The following is an 11,505-nucleotide window of genomic DNA, read 5'->3' as shown; positions in this document are numbered from 1 at the left end:
AATGTTCCGTTTTTTTGGGGGGTATTGTCGGCTCATCGCGGTTACACTCCACAGCCATGATGCTGATTAATGATGGATGATTGATGGTGTTGTCCGCAAAACGGGTTTGGGGGCGGGGAGAAAGGTTAACGCACCACGCGAACCGGTCAACCGAAATCGATTTGCACAAACGCATCGCTCCGACGAAATGAATTGTCCATTCCGTTTGTTGTTTTTACCCTCGCTTTTCCCCCCGTTCCCCGTGTTGCTCGATTGGTCCACCGTGGTCATCCACGCCATCATCACCGGGGAACTCATTGTTGTTGACAGCAAATTAATAATGAATGTTGAATCTGTTAATTTATTTAATACACATTTTAATGATTATTTGTAGAACCGCTGGCGGCGGTGGCGATGTATCCGTGGCCGATACGCATGACGGCGTGTGCGTGCCCGTGTTGAACGTGTTTTCCCGTTCCGTTCCGGTCCGGTTGGCGTACCGTTATCCACGGACGCACTGCCACGTCAGCACCGCCAAGTCTCGACCGGCCGGGTCGTTTCAATCTGATTGGACCGAAATTTATGGATCACATCGCGGTTGTAATGAAGCATCGAAAGCCGGTGAGTAAACGAAAGAGAGAGAGAGAGAAAAGGACAAAGAGAGTGCAGGAATGCTGCCGGTGGTGGTGGTGGAACAACAACAACAACAAGAACCCGAAGTGGCCAATTAATGAGGATGCGATATTGATTGACACGGAAGGATCATGACACGTGAGCTCGTGAGCCACGAGTATATTTAAAGGCATTCGAGCCCTCAATTAAGCGAAGGTTTATGGTGTTTTGTCTTGGGTTGGCGCGGTACTAGTGGGCACACGTCCCCCCAGAACGCACCATTTAATTGCCATAGAACCACACAACAGCATGGTCCGTGCTCCGCTCGTCTGTTGCATAATTAACCGGCACACACATACACGAGCAGGAGACGATGGTTTGTGATGCATTATTGATAACATTAAATCGATTACGTGAGGAACACTAAAGCTGGTGGCTGCAGCTTCGAGGTTACTGGAAATCGGACCGCGACCGTTTGGCGTTTGGAGCATTTCTGATTTTCGATTCTTCGCTTAAGTACCGCTTCTCTTCTGCCATTAGGCTACACCCCTCTCGGGGTCTTGGTCTGGGGTTGTGTATAAACAGAGGGGAAACAATAGCCGCGCTCCCTAAATCCAAGCTTAACGTTTGGTGCTTATGAGCCCGGCCCTAGGACTTTAGGCTAAAGCGCATCGGCAGCTAATCTCCAGTCGATTGTCTCGTTTGTGAGCACCCTCTAGGTGCAGTAGCACTGGCCGACATTCTGGCTACACATCTGACCATCTGCATTTTGGTGGCGATTGTTGTAGCAAGGCAGCGGCCGGTGCCACGTTTGCAGAACGTGGCACTTGATCGTAAAAAGTAAAGACCCCGGTCCAGGGTCCATAATCCACGGGATGAACCGGTGCCTAGGCTAGCTAACGTTAGCACTCGATGGCGCTGGTGTAACGCATCGATTCGGTAACAACCGACCTCGAAAGGACCTCCTCCGGCACAGGGAATCGGAAATGGTTGGCAATAGTTCACGAAGATTGAGCATAATCGACCTGAAAACAAAGGGGTTCCAGGGACCGGCAGGACAACAGACACTGGCAGGACAACACGGACACAAATTACGGACCAACCGAAACCAACAAGAACCACACATAGATGCTGAGCCGAGGGCCTTCATTTGCTTGATGTGCATCGTTTTGTCGGTTCATCGGATTTGGACTTCGTGGACTTGCGGAGCGAAGGGTGCACAGACACAGTTTTAAATTAATTTTCATAAATCCTGGACATGCATGTCCCTTCCTCTCGTCAATTCCCGTCGATGAGCGTGCGGTCCTTCACTGGGGCTTCCTCTGCAACAAGGCTGAATGTTCGACGAGATCGAAGTGCATAATTGAAATTTGGAGCTGCACGCCGAAACCTGGGGCCCGATGGACCGTTGCTACGGCAACGACCAGGTCCAGGGCCATCGCGGATGGTTGCACACAAATTGAATCTCGTCCTTCGGCTGTTCGGCCGGAGACCGATACGACCGACCATAGGACCATTGGCCGGGACTGAATGATGCTGTTAGGCCAACGGGATCCAGAAAGGTGCAGGCACAACAACACGACACGACATGACGTCTTTTGTAACGGCATATGAGACACTTTCGGGCCTCATTCGGAAGGCCTTACCTTCTGGTCTCTTCTGGTCTCACCTCGGCTACATAATCAAACATAATTGGGTATTGGCATTCCAAAGGGGGAAGGGGTGCAAAAGGGAGGATTTTTAAGAGTGACCACCACCGGGCCTTCGCTCTGCATGATGGCAATTGACTGATAAACCGCACGCCATTCTACCAACACACACACATGGAGTTCGGTGGGGGATGAGCAAAGGCATAAAATCTGATTTATCTCGCCCTCTCCACGGTGCGTGGTAGTAAAAAGCAACAACAGCAACTGAAAGAAGCCAAAAGAATCGTGGGAATATGTTCGCGCGTTGCTCGCGCTGATAATTGAAAAAAACAGGGCCCCAACCTTAAGCTGAGAACGCGTCGTTGTAGCGTTCCAAAGCTGGTCTTGGGAGTAAGAGTTTATGACTTCTAGCCCACTGGAGAGGAGGGGGGGGCTTTATTTTAACGTGCACCACCCCAACCCCTACCCCATACGCCTCAATTACACACCTCATTGCCGAAGCTGAAGCGGAATTGATTGGTCGTTTCGGTTCTAGCGCTTGTTGATGCTCGCAACGACGCGCCTCCGTGAATAAGTGACAGTAAAGTTAACAGCATCCTCCTCCCCTTCTGTCTCCTCCTCCTGGGAGGGTTGTTGCTCATCGGGTACCGCCTGTTATGACCCGGACCGGCGTTACGGCGTTTGGTCAACGTCACGCGTTTTCGGCGTCACCGCGTCGAATGCGGCGGCACTTAAAGCGATGCATCAAACGGCCATAACGCTGCCCGTGCTGCTCCTAAATTGGCTAGCATATAACACGATGACCCTGTGCTCTCTCTTTTGTTCTCTCTTCTTTTCGTTCTATTACGTCGGGAACGTTTTGCTGCTTTGGCTGTTCGCAGATTAAATGCCGCTTTTTGAATGCGCATTGTCGTTTGATGAACCCCGGACCCATGCGGTTTTTTGTGTGTGGATTAAAACTGCGTTACGGCGGGGTAGGGCCAGCACGCAGAGTGTATGGATTTAGTGCCTGGATAGGATATGTTGTGTAAAACGCGGCAGCGCAAAACAACACAAAACATCGCATAAACCGGTGTTTTATTTATCGCGCATCGTGCTTCTGTTTTTTTTTGTTTTTAATGCCGATTGCAAACAAATTCCCCTTCGGAAATGGCAGCTAGCGAATGTTGTAGTCGCCATTGACGCCAAAATTGCGTACCAGCGAGAAGTAGGCTTTGCGGATGGCCTACTTACTGTGATAAATTCGCGCCAACCATTCCGGCCGCTAAGCAATGGCTGCAACATGGTAATGCATTTTGTAAAACATAAATTCCCAAAAAGCTTAGTTATTACCAGCACCAGCGGGGCTTGAAAGAGCGGCAGTGAAGTAAGCTGCTTTCCATTAAGCGTTGTGTGCCAGTCGCGAACGCCAAACCGTTACACACACAATTAGCCCACTAATTTGTGCATCATTTACCGCTTTTCCATATTTTGGCGCTGGGGGTTTTCCCCCCGGGTGGAAAATGGACCATCGGAGTCGCCGCCTTTTAAATGGGCCATCGAAGAGTGGCACCGTGAGAGTGGCAGCTTCTCACGCGGAAGCATTATAGCAGCATCCCATTGGCCGCGCATGGCGCTGGCATGGCGTTGCATTAATGGGACGTAATTAACGTTCTTAATTATCGATTTCCCGACTCTCGAAGCGCTATCGCAGCTTCCTTCTTTGACTACTGCTTCCGTCCGGTCCGTCGCTCAGAGAGGGAGAGCGATGGAGGTCCCTTGTTTGTGCTGATTGCCGAGTGGTGTCCAGAAATAATGGAAAAACGGAAGGAAGGAAGTGAGTTGATTGAGCGGATGGTATGGTGTTGTAAAGCAAATAGCGGGCTGATCAGTTGTTTTGCGTTTGGTTCTGGTTTTGCGTTTGGTTCGGTTGTTCGGTTCGTTACGAATACCGGAAAAGGGGTTTCAAGTTTGAAACGGAAGTTGTCTCTTTGGCTAATTAATGAAATCATGCTCTGCCATTGTTACCAACAATGGTTAAAGTTGTGGCTGAAAAAAGTTATCCCAAACTCATCTTTCCGAGGCTAATTGTTTAAGACAATGACTTACTTCCTCAATTTTCATTTGAAAGGCAACACGATTTTTAAAGTGCTGTCGTCAATTGATTTATTATTAATCTTGTTATCGATTCTCTTCCCAAAATGCGTGGAAGTAGTTTTGGAGTGATTTTAGGAAACAAAAATGTTTAATTTAAGAATACTTCAAAACATTTCATTCATCTGCAATACATTTGCATGTTCATCTCATTTATTACAACAACTTGTTCGCCATTAGCTTAGATAAGGTAATAAGTAGATAAGCGAGGTTACGACAGCTTTGCGAAGAGCCGAAGAGTACATCGAGGCTAAAATGTAAAGAATATATTACCTCTTCAAAACCTGAGAACAACAAATCAACAACTTCTCTCCATAAATTGTCCTCCATTACGTCAAAGACATTTGGATTGATTTATTAGCAAGATAGTTATACGCCGTTCGTTTAGCAACAGCTACATTGCACGTTCCAATCGCTAACAATTGAGCGACAAATCATAGACATTGACATTGCGCACAAACATTACCACACGAGTGCAACCGCATTCGGCGATCGGAGGCGATGATGCTACAAAGTTATTACACCGAGTGAGAAAGCACGTTAGTACGAAATACAAACAACAAACAATAGAAGAAGCAGCAGACGAAAAAGAAGGTGTCAACCATAACAAGATTCCATATTTTACCTCAATACGTCCATTTTTAATAGATATTGGATGCCTGCGACGAGTACCCAGCAGGCGATGCATCATAAATCCAGTTTTTGTTTTTCACAATCCACTTCACCATTATCCCGGTTCCCAATGCCAAGTTTTACTCCCCAGCGAAACGCGGCACAAATGAAACCCCTTACCAAGCGAAGTGTTATCGTCGTTGTCATCGTCCTCGTAGTCGGCGATGTTGTCGTCGTCGATGCAAGTACGTTACATTCCGAGCCAACCGGACCGAAAATGACTAATCAAGTCACTTGATTGTAGTTGTAAATGTTATTTTCACAGTCGGTCTATTCGCCTCTTCGCTCTTCCGGGGCATGATGGCCACAAGGGAGCCACTGGACGTTCCGCAGGATCCGCACACCAACAGTCCCCAAGTGTCCTTCGATACAGTGCCTTCGGCTATGGATAGTCTTGCTCCTGCTGCTGCTGCTGCTGCTGCTGCTGCTGCTGCTCCTTCACGTGATGACAGTACATGGCGAGTGTTTCACTTCAATTAGTACCACTTCACTCGCATCCCTTTCGTTCGTTCATTGAGCGCCGGTATCAGTCTCGGTGTTGGAACTGTGTGTGTAGTGTGTGTGTGTGTGTGTGTGTGTTTTGCGAGTCGCTTCTTTCGCTTTAATTTTTCCTGTTCCGACTGTTGGATCCCTCCGGGGGAAGCATCAACAAGGAGAGACCCGCATGGTTTGCGGCAACACACTCACACACATACACACACACACACACACACACACACACACACACACACACACACACACACAGTGGAGTGAGTTGGCCGCGAAACTAGTTACGGAATCGAAATGGAAAAAAAGAGGATTCGTCCCTCTCATGGGAGGTCGGTCGATGGATAAGGAATTCCCTCCCCCCAAAGCTACTACCACCACCACCACCGGCACACCGGACCATCGTCGGTGAGAGACGCGACGTGGACATGTCGAGCAAAAATCGATTATAAAATCTCTCCGGGCAGTTAAAGCGACCGGAAACCGTGGCTGTGGGGACCGGGGCTGTGGGGACCGGGTATCTCTCTGTTCCGTTCACATGTCCGTGTATTCGGACCGCACCGCAGACATGTTTACTAGGCCCGGGCCCCGATACTGGGCCGATGTTGATGCTGTAGAGCGCCAATCAAAAATTAAATTTTATAAATATTCATGCCATTTGCTAACATGCAATTGCGGCTAACCGGTAGTGGTAGTGGGGAGTATTACACACTTAATTAATTTTTATGCTCAACGACCGAACCGGTGGGTTTCGGGTGGGCAGAAGGCTAGAAAGAGAGAGAGAGAGAGAGAGAGAGAGAGAGAGAGAGAGAGAGAGAGAGAGAGAGAGAGAGAGAGCAGCATCACTCCCAAACCCAAAGTGCACAAGGAACCAATGGAAGATGGAGGGAAGTGGCGGCAATTGATGCCCCCGATGGAGATGTAGCCGAAGGGAAGGGGGGGAGTGGGGCTGGCTGGAATGCGAAATGAGCAAAAGGGCGTGAAAAGCCGGCGCAGCATCTTCTTTCCAGCGCAGCGAGTGAACCGAACAGCGGGAATATCGAAAGGAATCGAGCAACAATGTCGATGTTGTCGATGTTGCTGCAAATTAGTAGCTTCCTAATGGGTTGTTGATGGGATGAGAGAGAGAGGTAGGAGTGTCTTCGCCTACTTTTAGTAGCCAATTCTGGGAGTATGAGAGTCATCCATAGAAAACATATCAAGTGATAACATTCAATCTTGGTGCTACGTCGTCGAGGATACTCGAGATAACGATAGACCGGGCGGTGGTTCGTTCCCGTTGCTGAAATTGTTATCGAAGCATTAATTACGAGATGCTATTATTGGCATCGTTCAGCAGTGGGTTGAGAGGAAAACTCCTGCAATATATTCTTAATAGGCTATTTTTCCTGCGCAAGAGTCAGTTAAGATATTACAAATAATAAAACTGATTAAACCGAAGGAATTAGGAAAACTCAAACGTAATCATTTTTATCTTGCAGTGGATAAGTACTGTAACTTATTAAAACTGTACCCTGATGCTATATAACTTGTGGCTTGTGAAGCTAAAGACGAAATATATAATTTTAAAACACGAATAGTTGATATAAAGTAGTAAAGGATATAACAGAACAATGGTTATTGTTGATAACAATCGACACGTTATAGGCCATTGTCCCCAGAGCAGAGCAGTGCTTCGATGTTTCACCGCCTACTCGATTCCGGTGTCCGTTTACAGGAGCTGCACTCGAATTCTTCGCAAACAAACTGGGATTTTTTTTTCTCCTAAACTCCATACTCTGGGTTGGAAAAAAAGTCCGCATCAACTGTCCAATGAAAACACACGACAAACCATCGCAACCATCTGTCGGTTCGTCTTTACTTCGCCTAATGAATGATGTGACATGTTTGACCGGATGATAGCATCCGGATTGCATTCACTGTGCAGCAGTGCATTCCGGGTTACATTCCATTACAGATACCTTGCACCGGTGCCTGTGTGTGTGTGTGTTTGTGGCCCGAGATCGAGTGATATGTGCTTTGCAAACAGTACTACTACTAAGTCATGCAAATGTATCCATCGATCCATCGATTCCAACATTCCGAAGGCATCCGCGACAGCGACCGCAAACACCGCAGCAAACACCAGCGCGCTCTGTTTACCATTAACTCGTTTACGATCCGTTTCCTCCTTTTTTTTTCTAGCTCTCCGTATCCATCGGCCAACGGTCCTGCATCCTTCCTTTTGCCGTTCGCCCTGCCGCGTTCCTCGCCATTAATTATGTTTGTTTTGCATTCTAACCGTGGCTGGCGGAGATAGATCCAGATCCATCGCGCAAGTGAGGGCCGCATGAATGATTTGCAGTCATCTGGGTGGATGCGTGGGTGGTGAGCAAATTTACATAGCACCCCCTCCCCCCCATCCTACCCTGGGCATTCCGGAACGGTCCGGATCTTTCGATTGATGCCTCTGCATCGCTGGCTTCAGGCATCGGTACACAGGTTTGGTTACATGGGTGCTGGCATAATGAAATTAAAGATCAAATGTTTGTACTTTCTCTCTCACTTTCTCTCTCTCCTCCTTCTCTCGTCTCTATTCCTCTGTTTTTTTTTGCTTCATCACCTCATCACGAGCTAGCTACTGCCGATGGCCATCGAACTGTGGCAGATCAACGGCAGACGGTCAACGATTTATCGATTTTCCGACCCACCGGCGATAGGTTCCGATGGTTGCCGCCGAATGGGACGCGGAAAAATGGGAATCAAATTTCCCACCTACCACATCCGCTCTTACCACCCACTACTCATTTTGGTCGTGCGCATATGTCATGCACCTTCCTTCTCGTTGGAGCGTAATGATTGAAATTGATACGACGTCGGTCGCCGATGCCAATGCTTTCTGGTGGTGGTGGTGGTTCTTGTGGTGCTCCTGCTGGCGCTGGTGGTCCTGCCGGTGGTGGTCGATGACCAGCACGAGTTCCGAGATATTGCGGTTTCAAACGTAGCACGACGTAGCAACGGTTTTGGTTGCACCAAAAATTCGGCCTTCGAATATGTCTTTTGCGCTTTGCCGACGCTCGTTGGCGGTTTGGTAATTGAATTTCACAACCTCGTGTGCCATCTTGGGCCTCTGTGGCCATCGTCGCCAGATCGTCGTCGTCGTCGTCGTCGTCGCCATCATGAGACACATTGCCATCGAGCGTCCGGGTACGTGAATTGAATTCCGGAGAAGTGGCTTCCGACCGTGTGTGTGTGTGTGTCGCAGCATTCCGGCCCCATTTCCAGTTCCAGTATTTGGAATCCAACATTCGTTTCCTTACTCCCTTCCACAATTTTTAGTCTTGATGCCTGTGTGTGTGTGTGTGTGTGTGCTTGTGTGTGTGTTGAGGGCCTTTGGTAAAGAGCTAAGCCCTTCGAGAAGACAAATCGGCGGACGACGAAAAAAAAACATCTTCGGGGGAAGGCGAGGCGGTGGGATAAAAAGATCCTCCCTCACCACCCACTCCCCCACCGGGAGTGAGGCCCGATATAGGCCGGAAAGCGTGCCTTTGGCCACCGCTTGCTCGCTACTACCTGTGCTGACTTGTAATCTATCTCTTTATCTAGCGAAGCGCACCGCATCGTCGTTCGCCATTGCTGCTACTGCTGCTGCTCGCCAATCGTCCATTTATCTTCTCGCGCTTCGACGACTACCACGACGACCACGACCACAACCACGGTGTGTGTACGTGGACCCGCCGGTTGTGCTGGGTTTGTTTCGTGTTTCGATTCCATTTTCCAGTCCGGATGCCCGGTATGCCTCCCGATCTAGATACCGGGAATGTGGGAGTGGAAACACGGAATGGAAACACGGAACGGAAGCAGAAGGATTGTCGGTTCTTTTACGGGCGGTGAAAAATCTTCACCGGCAAATGGCGGCGTGCTCGGTGCTCGTTGCTTCCCTTTTGCTTCCATCGCGAGGAAAGCATTCGACGAAATGGACACGAAACGCATCGCATCCCAATGGGCATCTTTCGAAGTGTTGGCTGGCTGGTTGGCCCCCGGAATGCCGCTGCGGTACCGATCGATCGATTGTTTTGGATGGCCGGACCCGGACCCGGACCCGGACCGGAGTGCGCGTTCGTCGTTTTGAAGGCGAAGGAAAATAGAAAACGTGAGCCCGATACCGGCAGCAGATTATCCATAATCCATCACGCGGTTATTAGCCGCGTAGACAACCGCGAGAGCAGAGGAAGAGAGAGAGAGAAAGCGAGTAGGAAAGGTAGCCAAACCTTTTCCCCCTTCGGACAACCGTACACTCCGCTTGTCGAAGATGGATTGATCTCTTTCGGGATCGGTTTCGAGCTTTTGATCGCGCTCCGCACACGGCGATGCGTTCGTTTTCTTTGCGTTCTTCTTATGCCAGAAAAGAAACTGTTAGAGACTGATGTCTTTCACTCCCCCGGCCCTCTGCTTTTGCTTCTGTTCCAATTGAATTCTTAAAAGCGTTGCCGGAAGCGAACGAATAATGGTTCGACCATTCATCAAACTAATCCTTCTAAAACGCGGTTACGGTTCAAGGTTTTAAGGCTACGATCCTGAATGCAATGCCATGACCAACAGACACGCATCCTGCTGCCAGAGAGAGAGATGTGTTAACCCAAGTTGACCACCGGTAGAGGTGCTAAGGATGATGTATCGTGGTTGAGCCTTGAGTCGATGAGGCCAACTGACGGATTATGCGAGTTTTCCACGCGAAAAAACAATGGATGTTACGAGACGCGACAATCATGCTGGTTAATGGCTTAACCGGGTGGTTGGCATAAGGATAATTCGGACCAATAATTGAATGTCATATTAAACCAAAACTTCTGAAGCAAAATTGGTTATCAACCAACCACGTCCATCAAGTTTAGAATCACCTCAAATGAACAAACCGATATTCTTTTTTTAGATTTTAAGTTTATTCCACCGTGTACCGATGCAATTTTGTTGATTTTTTCTAGTTTTGATAACATTTTTAGGTTGAAAAATTTGTACTTTTTTCGAGTTTGCTAAAGAAAAGTTGTTTTATATAACTGTTAAAAAACGAATCAACAAACTTGATTATAACTCGACGAGGTTACTTGGTGAATAATGTACCGATTAGTTTTACAAAGTTTCAAATCAATTGCTCCAGTCGTTTTTTATGCTACGATGGATGGTTACTTGGATTGGTCCGGAAAATTGGCATAATATTTTTGAATGTTTCATCTATCAGATAAATATATGAAAATAGTGCAAAAAAAAGGAAAAAAATACTTTGGCATCCCTCTTAAACCTAAAGCTTGATGGTCGTATCAAAACGCTACGTGATTGTCGACTGGAAACAATTTCCTCCTTTTATTAGCATTACCAAGCGAACGGTTCGCTTGATTGAGTACGAACTTGACGAACGTCTTTGAAGTTTCTTAAAGACAAGACGCGAGCAGCACTCTCCTCGCCGCTCCCAGTGGCCCCGAAAACAGAAGCCACTGACTCCGTCACTGTTCGCCACTGTTTAACTAGACTGACGATGGCGCTAGACGCGCGCGATCCATTAATAATGATGCAAAGATTCCGGGCTAATTTCCTAACGCTCCGGAGGCCGAACGCGGGGACCGAGCGACCGGCTGTCCCTGCCCATTTTCTTTATTAGTCGGCTCTACATTGTGTTTCGGTGCTGAGCGGTGCTCAGCCCCGTCCAAAATTGTCTCTTCTCATCGTTCTTCGCGCTGTAAATCATTTTCCCTTTCTTCGTGAGCCCTCCTCCGGGGTCTCCGGGGTCCACGGCTTTCGAAGGGCTCGGGTAGCTGCGTTGGATATTCGCGCTAACGAGGCCGATTGAGATATTTTCGTCCCAGGCTACCGAGTGGCCGCGAGCACGCGAAGAGAATAAATAAATCGGAGACGAATTAATTAAACACGAATTAATTAATTACCTCGCTGTGCTGTGCGGACGTGCCTGCGCCCGATGGTGCCCGATTCACGATTCATG

The sequence above is a fragment of the Anopheles darlingi genome, chromosome 2 (assembly GCF_943734745.1).
Source record: "Anopheles darlingi chromosome 2, idAnoDarlMG_H_01, whole genome shotgun sequence".
In the NCBI taxonomy this organism is placed as follows: Eukaryota; Metazoa; Arthropoda; class Insecta; order Diptera; family Culicidae; genus Anopheles; species Anopheles darlingi.
This window is presented reverse-complemented; position numbering follows the sequence as displayed.